This window comes from Theropithecus gelada, chromosome 11 (assembly GCF_003255815.1).
Source record: "Theropithecus gelada isolate Dixy chromosome 11, Tgel_1.0, whole genome shotgun sequence".
NCBI classification, from domain to species: Eukaryota; Metazoa; Chordata; class Mammalia; order Primates; family Cercopithecidae; genus Theropithecus; species Theropithecus gelada.
In genome coordinates, this window is record NC_037679.1 from 23168761 (window position 1) to 23188128 (window position 19368).

Here is a 19368-nt window from a genome sequence, read left to right on the forward strand (position 1 = left end):
TCTCAGAGGTATTCTGGTTTCTCTCTCTCTTTTTTCAACAACAAAAAAATATTTTTAAAGGAAAAAATAAAGCTGATCAGAAATGAGGAAAGTTGGCCGAGTGCAGTGGCTCACACCTGTAATCCCAGCACTTTGGGAGGCCGAGGTGGTCCAATTGCCTGAGGTCAGGAGTTCAAGACCAGTCTAGCCAACATGGTGAAACGCTGTCTCTGCTAAAAATACAAAAAAATTAGTCGGGTATGGTGGCATTCGCCTGTAATTCCAGCTACTTGGGAGGCTGAGGCAGGGAAATTGCTTGAACCAGGGAGGTGGAGGTTGGTGGCTCACAGCTATAATCTCAACACTTTGGGAGGTCGAGGCAGGCTAATCACCTGAGGTTAGGAGTTTGAGACCAGCCTGACCAACATGGAGAAACCCTGTCTCTACTAAAAATACAAAATTAGCCACGCGTGGTGGCACATGCTTATAGTCCCAGCTACTCGGGAGGCTGAGGCTAGAGAATTGCTTGAACCCGGGAGGCGGAGGCTGTGATAAGCCAAGATCGCGCCATTGCACTCCAGCCTGGACAACAAGAGCAAAACTTCATCTCCAAAAAAAAAAAAAAAAAGAAAAGAAATGAAAAGAAATGAGGAAAATTTGTTTAGCATGGTGTGAAACAAGATACATAATAAAAAATATTCACTGAATAAAGAAAACACCTAACCAAATCAAACCAAAACAAATAAATAAAATGGTCATCCATAACATCTCATACATTTCCACTTGGAAAAAGAAAAGTTACAATATATCTTGTTTAGAATGGGAGTGTGTTGATGAAGAAAACATAGTAAGCCTCATTGCCGGAGAACCTTGCCGGAGAACCAAAGGCCTCCAGTGATGTAAGTAGGGAAGAAGGGGTTCTAATATATCTGCTTATGTACCCCTCAAAATAACTTATGGAAACTGGGGATAATTTACATTAATTAGAGGAAATTTCTAAATAATCCATGGCCAGACATGGTGGCTCATGCCTATAATCCCGACACTTTGGGAGGCCGGGGCGGGGAGATCACTTGAGGTCAAGAGTTCCAGACCAGCCTGGGCAACATGGCAAAACCCCATCTCTACCAAAAATACAAAAATTAGCTGGGCGTGGTGGTGCACACCTGTGGTCCCAGCTACTCAGGAGGCTGAGGTAGGAGGATCGCCTGACTTGGGCCTGGAAGGCAAAGGTAGCAGTAAGTCAAGATTGTGCCACTGCACTCCAGACTGGGCAACAGAAATAAAATGTCTGAAATAAAAATAAGAAGAACTCATATTAGGTCAAATGCAGGTCATGGTTGTAAAAGTCTACTAGAATTGAGAAATAATCTTAGAATGAAGATAACTGAGTCTTGGTAATGCAAGATGAGCAGAAAAAATTCCGTAAAATAATTACCAGGAAGTTCTAGATCTGGAAATATATTGGTCACAGTGAAGACAGGAGATAGCAGTGGTGCAATCTCAGCTCACTGCAGCCTCTGCCCCTGGGTTCAAGCGATTCTCCTGCCTCAGCCTCCCGAGTAGCTGGGATTACAGGTGCTCACCACCATGCCTGGCTAATTTTTGTATTTTTAGTAGAGATGAGGTTTCGCCATACTGTCCAGGCTAGTCTCGAACTCCTGACCTCAGGTGATCCATCCGCCTTGGCCTCCCAAAGTGCTGGCATTACAGGCGTGAGCCACTGCGCCTGGCCACACCATCCTTATTACATTCTAGAGTTACACTGCCTGAGCTCCAATTTCTAACTGCTAGTCACAGTAAAATTTCCAAAAGTCCATCTATTCCCTCTTAGACTCTCATTCCTCCCATATTATGGGCCTTGAGGTTCCTTCTTGCTTCGAAGTGCCTCAGGGGACACAGTAGTTGTCTCCTTGGTCCTGTACTGATACGCTGAATATGGCAAAGAAGCACCAACAGTTGAGTAGTTTCTGGCCTTTGAGAGCTGTGTCCAAAGCACAGTGCTAGACAATATGCCTGCCCGCAGGGTAAACACAACAGCAGTGTCCTCCGAAGCAGCCAATCTAAAATTGCCAACGCTGACACAAAGAATCAGAGGCACATGTTGGCACATGATTGAAATGCTCCAACAATTTCACCGAAGGAGTAAATAAGCATTTCAGTAAAAACAGATGCTACAGGCAACATATCCCATAACCACGCCTAGTAAGTGAAGGAAATACTTTTCTCCTTAGCGTATCTTTGGTGGTAATTATTTGTCAGTTTGCCCAACTGATAGGACAAACGAGATCATTTTCTCACTTACAGCTATTCTAGAAAAAGCAATAGAGAGAGTTGACTTAAAATGTAATGTTATTTTAAACTATGCAAGATATATTAACTTGTTAATACATGTAAATTTTCTACTTGTCCCTTTGTCATTATATCATGGATATAGGAAACAAAAGGAAGAATTACGTATGCTTAAGTCAGGATAAGCACTCCCATGAACTAGGAAGTCCCTGAGTAAAGAGTTAAGGAATTTGGTATGCTTCTTTCTGAGTTAAGGAATCTGGTATCCAGAGAATAAATGATAAAAATATCAATGTTACATTTCTTCATGTAGCTGGAAGCAAGACAGGCTTCATAATGGTTCTAGACTTCCACTGTTTACGTGGGCCTCCTTTTCCTTTCCTCTTCTTTTTTTAAATGTACATGCTATGGATCTATATTGTGACTTAGCACTTAGCACCTCACAAAAGTCTGCTTGTTTTAGCCCCATGAGCATCTACAGCTTTCTCAGATCTTTGCCAGGGAGAGGCTTTTAGGGTGGATGTTTATACTACACTTAAGAAAGAATTCCTTCTACTCTGATGAGCAAGAAAGGCAGTTAAAGACAAAAAAAAAAAGTCAATAATCTTCTAAAAATGAAAACACATCTCACTTCTCCACTCAAACCCCCTATGACATTGAACCCTTAAATGCAGATAAGCCTAAAACTATATAAAACCCTGGACTTAGCAGTTTTATATACTAATGCATTTCCTTTTTAACTTAAGGTAGTTTGAGTTGTCACTAGCAACAGTTCAGATTAATACAGACACCAAATTATTAACAGTAATTATCTTCCAGTAGTGAGATTACAGGTGATTATTTTTCCTTTCCGTTTTGTTTTTTAGTTTGACAATAAATTTACTAATTTTTCAATAAAAGAAAAACTAAGGCATTATTGTAATGTATGGAGGAAAAGAGATGAAACATCACTGGGGATGAAGAGCTGACGGACACCCAATCAACCTAAGGAAAGGATCTGGACCCTTCTTGGCTATCTCCACTCCCTACTCCACTTCCAGGGTTCTCTTGAACTCCACCCCCCACCAACCCCAACACTCACGTTTCTTGCATAATCCAGTTTTTTAAATCCAGGGATAGGGAAACAGCATTCATGATTTCTGAAAGTCTCTGCCAAGTCTGTGATTTTCAGAATGACCACGATTCCTGGTTGGGTCATAATTTAACTCTAATTAAATCTAAGGTTGGTGCTGTATTTTTCTGTGCAAGAGAAAAGCACAGAACATGAGAAATTCTTTTTTCTTTCCACTAAACCTTTCATACTTAAAGAAAAAGAGAACACTATTGATGGGACTTTGGACACAGACAGTTAGAAATTCCATTAAAGTTAGTTTGAACTTGTTGAGCAGGTTCCATTTGCAAAGAACCAAAAAATGCGCTTAATTTGCTGCTGGAAAGAGTTGTTCACCTCGCTCCTCATTCAGGTTCCTCATTCAAGGAAGTGACACTATTACCATGAGGAGTCATGGAATGTATCTGGGGACTGACTCATCTGGGGCTCCCTAAGATAAGCTCTGGGTCTCTCTGGAAATTTGGGTAACAATTTGGGACCTGTGGCCATCTCAAGGTTCTTGTCTGTGACAGTAAGTCTGGGCAGAGCACAAAGAGTATCAGCATTCATTTTGGCAAGCAAAATAAACTGACTCTGGATAATTTATGCAAAAGGTGAATTTATTTAAAGCTATTTTAATAGTTCAGAGAACCTGCAGGAAGACCAGAGAATGAGGCTTGAGGGTCCCTAGCTAGGAACTCACTCAGGGTTATGCCACAGAAATGTTTAGAAGACATCACTGCCTCTGTCACTGTCCCTGGACCCAGACCCAGCAGCCAGTATCTACCATCCCCAACACTGCCAGAAGGAAGGAAGGAAGGAAGGAAGGAAGGAAGGAAGGAAGGAAGGAAGGAAGGAAGGAAGGAAGGAAGGAAGGAAGGAGAGGGAGGAAACGAGGGACGAAGGAAGAGAAGAGGGAGGAGGGAGGAAGGAAGGAAGTAAAAAAGGGAGGAAGGGAGGAGGGAAAGAATGAAGGGAGAAAGGAAAAAAGGAGGACTGAAGGAAGAAGGGAGGAGGAAGAGAGGAAAGGAGGGAGGGAAGAAAGAAAAAGATTTCCTAACTAGAACACCAAGCCAGTTGGTGGTAGTACCTTCATGCCCTTTCTTCCCTGCAGGGCACATGGCTGGTGACACCTTTCTGATGGATTATTTCTTATAGGTTGATTGGGAGCTCTGAAAACACTGAGTCTGCCCCAAGCAAGATGAGCAGTTCTCACCTCATGGCCACCTCTTCACTTCCTGCTAGGGCCTTCCAGCATGGCTCATAGAGTGATCACTGGCTTCACTTCCTTTGGCTGAAGCCCATCTGCCATATCTTCTTTGAAAGCAAAGAAGCTATTTTAATAAAGCCCAAGGAGGTTAGCAAGAAATTATTTCTGTTCTGGAATGTGGGCTCTGTTGTCACATCATCTAAGAGAACCTAGAAATCTAGACTTTTGTGTAAATTTGAAAATTATTCCAGTCTTGCATCTTAACCTTTAGTTTGCAATCCTTAAGGGAACTCAAATCTTAGTCCAAGAAGAGGCCTTAAAAAAAAAAATGTGCATTTCTGTTCCCCGCCCCCATCCCATCTGCTCTCCTTGCCTCGTTTAGTAACACCTTACTTCTCACAAACCCCTTCTGATGTTGTCCATCTCACTAGGCCGAGGAAAGCCAGCTATGCTCCCAGGAACATCAAGAGATTGCTTCCTTACCACCCCCTGACCCCTTACCTACTCCTGTGCCCTAACACTGCAGAGAATGGTGAAGTCTTTCTGTCTGATTTCATGAAGCTTGCCACCATTTCTTTTAGATCCCAGCCAGGGAGTTGCTGGAAACAATCAACAATAAAAATAATATGGTGTTGCAGTCTGCTATAGGCTGAAGTGTGTCCCCTTAAAACATATGTTGAAACCCTAACTCCCAGCACCTCAGGATGTGACTGTATTTGGAGACAGGGCCTTTGAAGAGGGGATTAGGTTAAAATGAGGCTGTTAAGGTGGGCCCTAATCCAATCTCACTAGTGTTCTTTTAAGAAGAGGAAATTTGGACAAACAGAAGAGACACCGGGGATGTGTGCACATAGAGGAAAGGGCACATGAGGACACAGAGTAAAGGTCACCATCTACAAGCCCAGGAGAGAGGCCCCAGGAGAAAACAGATCTGCTGACACTCCCATCTGGAACTCCGAGGCGCCAGAACTGAGATAAGATACATTTCGGCTGTCTAAGCCACCTGGCCTGTGGTAATTTGTTATAGCCCCAGCAGGCCAATCCACAGGCACCGGAGGGAGGCAATAGGCAGTAAAAAGGGGGAGGATCTCAGACAAAAGCCCAGTTTCCTCCTTATGCAGGATTGGAACTTTCAGGTCACAGAGCCTGAGTTCGGATACAGGGGGTGTTCAGCCCAACAAGGTCGACTGAGCCCCCCACAGGATCTCATGTAAAGTAGTGTATCTATAATAATGGGGAGTTACAGATTATAGGAAAGGCTCTCAGAGGTTCCTTCCAAATCCCCAAGGGATTTTCCTTCATTATAGAATGTGAGAATTACTGTCATAAATATCATGTAAAAGTTCTATAGCAGCAAACTCGCAGTATAAAAATATACCAAAAGGTCTTTTCCAGAGTTCATGTTAATACACCAAAAATAATCTCAGAAAAATTTAGAGGTCCATGAATTCAGATTTGATTCAATACATTTTCTCTAAAATCTCTAACAATCCCCAGATTTAGCCAACCCGATAATATTACCACTTATGGCTGGGTGCAGTGGCTCACGCCTGTAATCCCAGCACTTTGGGAGGCCAAGGCGGGTGGATCATCCAAGGTCAGGAGTTCGACACCACCATGGCCCACATGGTGAAACTCTGTCTCTACCACAAATATAAAAATTAGCTGGGCGTGGTTATGGGCACCTGTAATCCCAGCTACTCGGGAGGCTGAGGCAGGAGAATCACTTGAACCTGAGAGGCGGAGGTTGCAGTGAGCCGAGATTGTGTCACTGCACTCCAGCCTGGGTGACAACAGCAAAACTCCATCTCAAAACGAACAAACAACAACAAAACAACAACAACAAATATATGTGTGTGTGTGTATGTATATATATAATCACTTATTCTTTTCTAGAATCTCAAAATAAGCAGCTAAATTAATTCCTTGGGGGCAGTCAAGAAAAAGTTCACTCAAGTCTGCGTAACATGTGAACAAGATCTATTTCCCATTGATGATCCCACAGAGTGGACTCTAAGCAAAGAGGAATAAAACCCCCATCGGCCCAGGAAGGGAAAAAGAGCCAGGTTTCTGGTGCTTCTTGAAAGGATCTGCCTCAAAGTCCAATTCTAATAAACACCTCAGTGAGGAACAGGTGATTGCATTGCATTGGTAGAAGTCTCATTTATCATTGAGTCCACTGTAATTATTCTGACCTATTCTATTTCATACCAAAATAACTTTGGAGGAATCCAATGGAGTTTGGCAGGAACACCTTTGGGGGGATAAAAAGAAACGTAGCTTTTGCAGTGTCGTTCTTTAATATAAACCACAAAAGACTGTGTAGGGGTGGGGGTGTCTACTCAAATCACAGAGGTGAAATGACTTAAGACATGAGATCCAATAATAAGAAAAGATTACATAAATCCTAAAATGTTATAGAGTATAAAAATGTACACCCTTTAAAAGTATTATACGACATGGTCAAGTTTTAAGGAAAGAAAGAAAGAAAGGGCTTAATGAATCCACCTCTTCTAAAGAAATTGGTCCCCCAAATTTCCATTTCATTGCCATGACAACTAGTACTCCATCACTGCCATGGTAACCAGCTGAATAGCATTAGTCTAAAGACAAGCTCTCTGATTGGGTGACCAACGAAAGCCATTAGGTGCCCCACCACAATGCTGAAAGACTGTTTTGCAATCACTTTGACCTATTTCTAGCTTTTCAATGTGTTTTAATTCTCCAATGTGTTTCCCTAAAACCAAATGTTTTTGGAAGGAGACAATTTCAAGAAGTATATAATAACTGTATTCCTGCATGTCCCTGCTAAGTTCAAGACCATTTGTTTTCTATCCCAGAAGTGTGGTAATGTATGACAGCCATACCCTTCACCATGCCTTGCAGTTTAATTATGACATCCCCTCTGTTACAGCAACTAGGCACGCTAGCCACATCTAAAACCAGATGTTGGTTGCTGGTGACAACAAGCTGCCTTCTTTGTTTGATGAAGCCACTGACAAGCTGAACTGCAAGGAAACTTTGAGGGTGGGGAGTGACAATCTGGTAAAATAACAGAGGGGGGCCGGGTGCAGTTACTCATGCCCATAATCCCAGCACTTTGGGAGGCCGAGGCAGGCAGATCATCTGAGGTCAGGAGTTCGAGACCAGCCTGGCCAACATGGTGAAACCCTGTCTCTACTAAAAAAAAAAAAAAATTAGCCAGACATGGTGGTGGGCACCTATAATCCCAGCTACTTAGGAGCCTGAGGCAGGAGAATCGCTTGAACCCAGGAGGCAGAAGTTGCAGTGAGCAGAGATTGTGCCATTGCACTCCAGCCTGGGGGACAGAGCAAGACTCCATCTCAAAAATAAATAAGTAAATAACGGGGGGAAGGGATACATGCATATGGACGTGCTCTTGTTTATATGTGCATGTAAACTAGTATTTACAATTTTAAAATGGCTTTTAAAAAATGCTCTCCTTTTAAAAAGGCTGTTGAGATGATGATAATGATTGATGATGATGGTGGTGATTACTATTATTATTTTATAGATGGGGCCTCCCTATGCTGCCCAAGCTGTTCTTGAACTCCTGAGCTCAAGCAATCCTCCCACCTCAGCCTCCTGAGTAGCTGGGGCTACAAGTATGTGCCACTGTACTTGGCTCACTGTTAAGCTTTTTAAATAAAAACATATTTTCCAGCTGATAATCTTGCTGGCTACTTGCTCAACGCCAACTGCATATATATTCATGAATCACTCACAGCACACTGTTGGAAGCAGAGATACCTTGGGAAACCTATTCCACCCCTAGCCCACCCCCTCTCTAGTTGGACCATACTTTTGTTAGGTGTATACTGTTGAGAAACTTCCTTGAAAAATTCCAGCTCTGGACTTTCATAAAATATGTCTTGAGAACCTTCCAATAGGCAGTGCCAGAGTTGCTAAAGCAACGGACTTGAAAGTGCAATCTAGTTAGAAGGCAGGGAGTTAGAGAACGGAGGGAAGGCACCTGCCTTGAAGCTGGGCTTGCAGAGCACATACAACTGAATATCACAGATCAATGAAAACCAAGATTTCTCAAGATACCTTTATCAATTCAACACATATTTCAGAGCAGCTGCTAGGTAGCACTCATCTAAATGCTCAAGATTCAGTGACAGGAAGCCCTGCCCTTGTGGAGTCAACATTCACATTTTACATGAGAGTGGGAAAATGGCAATAGTTCATATCCAAGAATAGAACTATTTTGTGTGGAATGACAGAAATTATGGGGTACTCCAACCCTGAGCATTCCTTGGCATGGCCACTGGTGCTTGTTATGCCCCAGCCACTGTGCAAAGGCTGGAAATGCAAAGGTCAGCAGAAATGGGCTTAGGCCTTGGCCTCAGGAAGTTTATAGAACAGAGAGGAAGGGAGTTGCTCAGAAGTAAATGGTCAACCACTTACAATGGTGATCAGGACTCCGAAGGAAAGGAACCGAAGAGCCCTCTGCCAAAGGAGACTGAGCAGGGCTGGGCAGAAACAGGGCTGGAGTGCCCGAGGAAGTGATGACTGAGATGAGGCCTGAGGGATGCAGGGATAAAGGGTGACATAAGATAGAGGGTGAAGAAAAGCATGCAAGACACAGGGAATAGCAAGGGCTGCTCCTCAGACCCAAACAGAGCCAGGGAAGAACGCATGTGACGAGCCTGGGGAAGGGGCCGGGCTCCACACGCAAGTGGCGGTGTTTATTAAAAATAAATCCTTAGATCACGAAGCCATGTACTAAGTCAGAATGTGCTCCCTAATCAATTTAATATGAATCTGTACATGGAAAACAATGTTTTTGTTTGTGGTTGGAGATGATAATAAAGAGGATATGGTTTGGTTTGAGATTAGAATAAAGAGGATTTCAGCACAACAATTTTTGAGCACCACTTACATGCCAACACTAAGTGTAAAAAGACAAAAGACCCAGTACCTGTTCCTTACAGCTTAGTCATACACGCAGAACTATATGCAAATCCATCTAGAATACCCAGAAAGTGACAAGGGAGAAAGGTACATGCATGGGACAACCTTCACCTGAACATTTGCATCTAGACTAGCCCAGGAGAAACGGTAGCTACTATTGTTAGCCCACTGCCTTAGAGAAAAAGGCACTCAAAGTATCAGTTGAATTACCCCATAGGGTACCACTATGAAGATCAGAGTTTTATTTGAAGATCTGTTCTGAACCGCCAGAGAAAATTCCGTTTCTCCCTCCTACGAAAGAATTCAGCAACAGTAGTTTCTTATCTAGCCACAGTACCAGGATAAATTCATTTTAAATGCATGCATGAGAATAGAAACATGCACAGCTAGCACCAAGAGAACAGATGTAACCCATGAGAAATGATTAAAAGTTTAGAATATGCCTCATAGGGGGAAAAAATTCAATAGCTACCAAAATGAGTCTTTCTACACAGCTAGAACAGAGTCCAAGGGAAACCCTCTGACCCAAGATAAGGAATCCCACAGGCAGAGTGACTAATACTAACAGATGGATTTGGTCTCTTCAAAGCCATTTAGAAATGAAAAGCACTGCATCCAAATGTTTATCATCACTGTTAATAATTGCTATTTTTGCCTCTATCTTCATTATCTAAACTTGACAGAGTAACTCAGATCACACAATTCATACAAGTACAGCAAGATAGAGACAGAAGACCTGAATGGAAATCTCAGAGCATGCTTCCACTTCACAAAGGCATAGTCTCTGTCAAATAAACAAGATTTAAAGTACGGGAAGCAACAATACCACAAATAAAATTGCTACCTGGCAAGGGAGAACACCTTACTATGAATCTGTTTTATAGAGTCTCAGAATTTTCTATTTAGAAGGAAACCTACAGGCCCCTATAGACCAACCTTCAACATAATTGCTATCCTCGTCATTGGATTAAAAAAATGAAAGGAGGGGGAAAAGGACAGAAAGGGGAAGAAAGGGAGAGAAGAAGAGAAGAAAAAAGGGAAGGGGAAGAAGGAAGAAAAATTCAAGTGAATGAAACAGTACAGGGATGAAATCATAATCCTGCAGCTCAACACTTACTTAATTCTCTGTCTCCTCCCAGGTTGACTCCAAACGATTGATACTCACTAGTTAGGAGGTCTGATCAGGTATAGATAAGCTGTGCCATACAAAAGGCCCCGGGGGGCTTATCCTGCCTTTAAAAATAACTCCAGAGTACCACATCAAAGCCTTTGCAGAAAATCCATATGCACTCCCAGGGCTCTGACCCATAAAACATTCTTACCAGGGACCTGGATGAGGCCATACACTGTGCAATGACCATGAACCAATGGAAATCTTTTTGAAAACTTGCTGGAAGGTCCACTGTGTAACCTACTTTGTTATGTTTTTCAATCTGGATAAAGGACATTTCAGCCCGTAGCACCCAGGAAGGGTATTATGTGAATAAACGAGGTGTTCTCTTTCATGACTAATTTCTGTGCTTCTAGATAAATTTCCCTAATGAGGAGTTCTCTATTGAAGTTTTCCTTCTTCCCTTCCTTAGTCCCTCTTCTCTCCCACAAATTATAAGACATGTTTCATACCCTAGAAGAGCTCACAGTCTAATGAGTGAGAGAAGACATTTATTCCTTCATGGAGGTCTGAAATATCATACCATTTCCAGTAGTACAAATAGTTTAGAAGGCTCAAGCCCAAGTGAAGAAGAGACACATCTTACTCCGGCGAACGAGGCAGAGAGTTAAATGCCATGAGAGTGGGATGAACAACTGGGACAGGGTCCTTGAAGGAGAAGAAATTTCTTCCAATAGGGGATATAGGGGAAAACTTAATACAAAAGGTGGCCTTTCCCTGGGTCTTTCAGGAGGCATAGGGTTTTGGCAGATAAAGATGGCAAGAGGTGATGATCTATCCTAGATTAGAGGTTTTCTTTTCTTTTCTTCTTTTTTTTTTTTTTTTTTTTTGAGACGGAGTCTTGCTCTTGTTGCCCAGGCTGGGGTGCAGTGGCGTGATCTTGGCTCACTGCAACCTCTGCCTCCAGGGTTCAAGTGATTCTCCTGCTTCAGCCTCCCGAGTACCTGGGATTACAGGCACCTGCCACCACACCCAGCTAATTTTTTGTATTTTTAGTAGTTGTATTTTAGTGGTTTCACCATGTTTGGCAGGCCGGTCTCGAACTCCTGACCTCAGGAGTTCTGCCCACCTCAGCCTCCCAAAGTGCTGGGATTACAGGTGTGCGCCACTGCACCCAGCTGATCACAGGTTTTCTTTTTTTCTTTTTTTTTTTTTTTTTGAGACGGAGTCTCGCTCCGTCACCCAGGCTGGAGTGCAGTGGCGGGATCTCAGCTCACTGCAAGCTCCGCCTCCCAGGTTTACGTCATTCTCCTGCCTCAGCCTCCCGAGTAGCTGGGACTACAGGCGCCCGCCACCACGCCCGGCTAGCTTTTTTTGTATATTTTTTAGTAGAGACAGGGTTTCACCATGTTAGCCAGGATGGTCTCAATCTCCTGACCTCGTGATCCACCCGTCTCGGCCTCCCAAAGTGCTGGGATTACAGGCTTGAGCCACCGCGCCCGGCCTGATCATAGGTTTTCAAACTGCAATCCCTGGGCCTGCAGCATCAGCAACACTTAGAAATGTAAAAGCTAGGGTCTTACCGTTGACTTGCTGAATCAGAAATGAGTCTGAGCATGCTTTGTTTAGCATCCCAGTGATTCTGATTCATACTTTAGTTGGAGAATCAATAATCTAGATTTAAGATCCTTAGCCTGGGGTCTGTGAACTTGGATACGGAAAAAATACATCTTTATTTCCCCTAATGTCTAACTGAAATTTAGCATTTCCTTCCATTGTCAATGTAGGCCATAAATTGCCATGATAATTATTAGGACCAATGCCATATCTTGTTATTAAATGTATTAATAAAGAATGCACACAACATAGCAGATTTTTAAATATTTTTATAATTGTATTTCAATATAATTGGTTTCTTTGTAATTCTGTGTATCATTTTATACATTAAAAACATTGTGAGAAAGTGTTTGTATGCTTTGCAGGCTGCCAATGAGATCTCATCTTTTATCATACCAAAAATGTGAAGCACCCCGGTCTAGAAGGATTCCAGGCAAAAAAACACTTGGAGCAAAGGCAAGAAAATACATGGCCAGGCAAGAAAATACATGGCCGACCAAGTATTCCATTTTGCGTAAAACTGAGGTAAAGCAAGGAAACAGCGAAAGAGAAAAAAAAAAAAGGCTGAACCTGATTGTCAGAACTGGACTTCTTCCATCAGACTCTGGGGAGCTACTTAATCAAGACTTTTTAAAAAGAGGGAGCGGGACCGGGTGCGGTGGCTCACACCTGTAATCCCAGCACTTTGGGAGGCTGAGGCGGGCGGATCACGAGGTCAGGAGATCGAGACCATCCTGGCTAACACGGTGAAACCCCATCTCTACTACAAATACAAAAAATTACCCCGGTGTGGTTGCAGGCGCCTGTAGTCCCAGCTACTCGGGAGGCTGAGGCAGGAGAATGGCGTAAACCCAGAAGGCGGAGCTTGCAGTGAGCCGAGATCGCGCCACTGCACTCCAGCCTGGGCAACAGAGCCAGACTCCGTCTCAAAAAAAAGAGGGAGCAAGAGGCAGAGCCAAAGAGACACAACCAGCTCAAGGTTTTCAAATAATTCCCTAGCAAAGGTAAGAAGGCAGGCCTGGAAGAGAAAGAAACAGGTGAAAGACCAAGCAGGAGATGACGTTTCTAATCCAGGCTTGACTAATAGCCCAAAGTGAAGAAAGAACTGACTATGAAAATGGAACGAATATGAGAGTGCTGTGAAGATTCAGCAGTGACTAAAACAGAAGAATCAAACATGACTCCAAAGTCTGAAGAGAGGGCGACTGGGACAAGAGTCATACTAAGAAAGAATTAAGGATGCCAAGTGGAGCAAGTCTGGGGAAGGAAAATGCTGAGTTGCCTACAGGATATCCGGGTGAAAACATCCAGCAGTAATTTATCTGCCTGGGACAGTACTGACCTTTAAGACTTACTGTATCTCCTGAATAGCCTATTTGGACTTCATCAGGAGCTTTTCCCAAACAGGGATTTTTATCTTGGGGGCCCATGGACTCATGGGGAGTCCCATTAACCTCCCAAATTATTAAAGCAAATTCTATTTGTGTTCATGGACATCTAGGGAGAGGTATGTACTTTCATTACAAACTCAAGGAGCACTAAACTCCCTTTTCCCTCACAAAAATATTAATACTCTCCATTCATCCTTCTAAACACTCCAAACAAGGTAAGCCCTCTTGTCTGAAAATTTGGGAAGGCAGCATGAGTCTCAGAACAAACAGAGAATGCCTCAGGAACAAAGCAGCAGCAGCAGCAGTTACAGTCATGTATGGATGGTTCTGAGTCAGGAGATGCTCACTGCACAGTCACCAGATGAGGAAGGCATTTGGAATGTCTTGGTTAAAATTCACTGGAAATGACAGAAGAGTTTCTGACTCACCTCTTGAGCCAATTCTTGCCTGAATACCTGTCTCTACAAGAGCAGTCATTAATGCCCCAACCTTAAACAGTAAAAATGGTCATTTTTATAAACCTCATACCGCTCAACTCGCCACTGTCCAAAGAAGCCGAGCTGCACGGGTTGTCCCAGGATGGAAACGAAGCCACAGCCAAGGAGCTGTGTCTTGCTTTAGTGTTGCCATCTACTGGCTGGTCTTCATGGACTCTCATTCCCAATCTTTTCACTGCCAAAGGAAAGATTTTGCAATTAGGCTGCTTTTTTGACACAAAGCCTCTCTAAAGAGTTCAGACCCCAAGAGGTTAAAAAAAAAAAAAAAAAAATTAACAGCAACCTACCAGCTCCAAAAACAAAGTAAGGCAATACCAAATGTCAACAATGTTACTAGGAAGCTTCAGCATTGACTAATAGAGTTTATGGTGAATGCTCCCTAAATGTTTGTTAGCGCCATATAATTAAGACAAAAAAGATGCTTTAAACGTGTTGTATATGAAGTGATAATGAATAAGCAGAGGATTGTGCCCACAGAATGGAATAGGGAAATAATAGCATTGAAAATTGTTATTGTTATTGTTATTGTTTCATTAAAAGTAATTCCCTTTGCTAGGCTGTGTGTAGAAAGTGGTTTTTGTGGTAAGCTTAATAAACATAGTGCCAGGGACTCTGGCTGAATAGCTGAGAGTTAGAATTGAATGGGTTCTCACATACCCCATGAAGACAGGAAGGAGGGACCAGGTTCCCCAAGTGAGGACTTTGTTGCTCTTATTGAACTACAGTGAAAGGGTCTTGTACACCTACTTCTTAAGCCCATGGCACTGACCAGAACAGCAAAGACTGTCTTTATTAACGAATGCCATAGTAACTCTTTTCACTATTCTTTTGTGTGTGTGTGTGTGTGACAGTACTCACTCTGTCACTCAGGCTGGAGTGGCATGATCTTGGCTCATTGTAGCCTCCGTCTCCCAGGCTTAGGTGATCCTCCCACCTCAGCCTCCTGACTAGTTGGAACATACAAGTGCAGGCCACCACATCCAGCAAAATTTTTTTCCTTGTATTTTTTGTAGAGATGGGGTCTCACCATGTTGTCCAGACTGGTCTCAAACTCCTGTGCTGAAGTGATCTGCCAGCCTCAGCCTTCCAAAGTGCTGGGATTATAGGCATGAGCCATGCCTGGCCTTTCTTCACTCTTCTTGTGTTCACTTCTTCCTTCTCTGATTTTTTGTTTTTATTACTTTTCTTCCTTTCCTCTTTATGAACTGTCTAACCCCACATCACCTTCCATCTCATCATACTGGCACAAACTAAGAGCTAAAAGGAAAAGAGAGTTGCACTTTACTTCTCCTTCATATGCTTTTCCCTTCTTTTCTGTTTTGCTTTTTAATCCAGCAAAGCACCTTATTTTCACTCACTTTCACATGAAAAGGTAGAAGGCTGATCGTGTTTGGCCTTTCTGTCCATTATCACCTTCCTATGTAATCAATACATATGGGTGATAAACATAAGTCACAACCACCATCTTATGCATCAGCAAGCCCTCAGCAGCTAATACAATTAAAGACTTTTTTGTTTATTAATGAAAGGAGAGGTTGCTAATCCTTTCCTCCTGTAACTTGAGGAACAGAAAGAGGAAGAAAGAATATAGTGCCCTTAGATGTCAATTGTCCCTTCTCTCTCTGTTTGGAGTCAGGCCCCTCAAAAAAACATTCACTCAAGGAGTTATTGAAAGTTTCAAAGAGGAGAGAGGAGAGGTTTACATTGTAACCTCACAACTGACACCCTGAGAGACCTCCCCCTATGCGTTTTCCCCCTGCTTTGCAGTAGTGTATCTAAGGGTCTATTTAATCCTGCTAGGCCAGGTTGAGCCTCTTGGCTCCTCTCCCTATCACATCCAGCAATCTCTTCCCTCCGAACCCCATTCTTTCTCCAGGGAAGGAAAAATGAAAGCCCTGCAGGTAGTAAGGCCAATCCTACTCCAAGTATCTCCTCAAAGTATTTTCTCTGAACATTTAATACTTCCCCTAAGAATTTTCTTACCAGCTGTTAAGTAGTTGACATTTTTTCAATATTGTTACAATTCCCACCTGTAAAGTTTGACAAATCTATAAGATTTTTTTTTAAAAGCTAGATATCTCTTCAGGTGCTGGTGGTCCCCCTTCCTTGGAAGTTAATTCCCTGAGGACAGAGACAAAAAATGTATCTTCCTCTCCTCAATATCATTCATCCATCCTTTTAAAAATCAAGCAAGACTACAGGGGCTCAACTTTAATAACATAAAACATTATTGCTCCTGGAGATCTGTGCTGTTTTCAAACTAAAAATAACATTTAATAAATACTAAAAGAAGCACTTTCTCAAGCTTTCCAAGGACAACTATACTTCCTAGACTAGACAGTTACATTTCACAAAAACTGGCCTTGTTATTAAAAAACATAGTAGGAAACAATATGCAAATAAGTCATTGTGCCTGTATAGATGGTTTACTATGGAACTGAATGATTCCACATCAATTTAGCCATATATAATTTGATCAAAAACTTTAACTGGAATGTCCATACGTTGGCCAATGGGAGCGTAAAATGAGGTGGTCACATTTGTTTGTTAATATCCATTAGGAAAATGTCAACTCCCCATTCTGCTTAATTGCAGGAATTCCAGGCTCTTGAAAAATTCCTCTCCTTACTATTTCTGGAAATCAGAACCCCAACCCAGTTGTCTGCTGCCTCTGCCACGCATCTGCGTCCTGACCACCTTCCCTGTGCACAGGCTGACAGGGGCTCTGCGGCATACCACCTTTGGCAATTCCTGGACTCAACCTTCCTCCTGCTACTGCTGCCCTCCCCTCAAAGAAGGCAGAAACCCCTCTTTTAATTCTTTGATCACATTGCTCAGCCCATCCACAACGTTTAGCAAAGACTTCTTAGAAAGTTCAGGAAAATAGAAGGGGGCATTATGGCATTGATACCTCAAAGCTGTACTATATGTGGTGATTCCCAGAGAAGAGCAGTTCAGATGTACCTCATGTCCCTTAAAATAGTGAACTTCAAACTGGGATTCTACTGAGATATGGAAATATTTTTCAAAAGATATGAGAATAGAGATCATTTTAAGAAAATCAATTTTTAGGAAATCAATTTCAGATTCCTCAACTTCCATATGAACTCTCTCCTAAGAACCTGTGAAAGTACTTTTAGTAAACTAAGCTTTTTCTACCTTCTCCTTTAATAACTGCCTTTCTCTCACCAAAAAATAAACTTACCTCTCACCCATCTGTTTACTATAGTGTATTACGAGACCATTTTCCATGGGTTTTTTTCATGTTCTGCAGGTCTTGAGAGCAAGGCATGAACTGCCCTTAGTTCTGCACTATCCCTAGAGGTTTCAGTGGGAAGATGGCTCTGCCATCACCATGTCAGACTTCTAGCCTGCAAAAGTGAGAGACAATACATTTCTGTTGTTTTAAACCATCCAATTTTTGGTATTTTGTTATGGGAGCTCTAGGAAACCAACACACTTACTGGCTAGAATAGGAATGTCTCCCTCTGCAGCAAAGGGAAAGCATGCTTACAAACCATTATAAAAGATTGGGGGCCAGGCGCGGTGGCTCACGCCTGTAATCCCAGCACTGTGGGAGGCCGAGGCGGGCGGATCATGAGGTCAGGAGATCAAGACCATCCTGGCTAACACGGTGAAACCCCATCTCTACTAAAAATACAAAAAAATTAGCCAGGCATGATGGCAGGCGCTTGTAGTCCTAGCTACTCAGGAGGCTGAGGCAGGAGAATGGCGTGAACCCAGGAGGCGGACCTTGCAGTGAGCCGAGAACATGCCACTGCACTCCAGCCTGGGCGACAGAGCGAGACTCCATCTCAAAAAAAAAAAAAAAAAAAAAAAATTGGGGTTTCCAAAGATCAGAATTCTCACATGCATGTGAGCAGACATCCATCTGGGCCCATCCACGTTGGTCCTGAGATAACTGAAGCTTAGGAAATCAAAAACGCAAAAGCGATGTTATCCAGCTCCTGCTATTACTAGAATAACTGTCTTGTGTCTTCTGTCCGCATCTGTGAAACTATGTCAGGGCAAGTTGTTAGCTAGCAAATAAGGTAAAATCGCAAACCCTTCCCAGTTTTTAACATGGGGCATTATCATAGGGTGTAAAAATACCTGTCCAACAAACAAAAGAACATTTAGACAATTTCTTTAACCAAATCACTGTAAATATTATACCTACTCATTTCATAGAAAATGTATTTCAAATTAAATATAACTTTTTTTTTCTTTTGAGACAGAGTCTCACTCTGTCACCCAGGCTGGAGTGCAGTGGTGTGAGCTCAGCTCACTGGAACCTCTGCCTCCCAGGTTCAAGCAATTCTCCTGCCTTAGCCTCTCGAGTAGCTGGGATTACAGGTGTCTGCCACCACGCCTGGCTAATTTTTTGTATTTTTAGTAGAGACCGGTTTCACCATGTTGACCAGGCTAGTCTTGAACTCCTGACCTCAAGTGATCCACCACCTTGGCCTCCCAAAGTGCTGGGATTACAGATGTGAGCCACTGTGCCCAGCCAAATGTAATTTTTTAAGTTTAATATTTATTAAAATGTCATTTGGTCATTAAACTTTTAGAGCCTACAGTAACACAAAGAAAACTTACATCTATAATATACTGAGTAGTATTTGATGAGGTAACCAATAAGACTTTTAAGCAAAAAATAAATTCATTTTAGGATTAAATTTTTTGGAAGAAGTAGAATGGAGTTCAGGGAGCAAAAGAAATCAAACAATATTTCCAACTGTTACAAAGCATGTTAAAGTATTTTTAAAGATGGAAAATGGTAGCTATCAAATCTCTATTGCACCAAGATTTCACTGGATACATTTAAAAGACCAAATAACATTTTTAAATGCCAATATTTACAATACATATTAAAATGCTTCTTTTGAGGCTATTTAAACATAATGATTTTAGATATTCTTTTAAAAAATCAATCAGAGGGACAGGTGCGGTGGCTCACGCCTGTAATCCCAGCACTTTGGGAGGTCAAGGCGGGCGGATCATGAGGTCAGGAGATCGAGACCATTCTGGCTAAAATGGTGAAACCCCGTCTCTACCAAAAATACAAAAAATTAGCTGGGCGTGGTGGCGGGCACCTGTAATCTCAGCTACTCGGGAGGCTGAGGCAGGAGAATTGCTTGAACCCGGGAGGCAGAGGTTGCAGTGAGCCAAGATCGCACCACTGCACTCCAGCCTGGGTGACAATGCGAGACTCTATCTCAAAAAAAAAAAAAAAAAAAAAA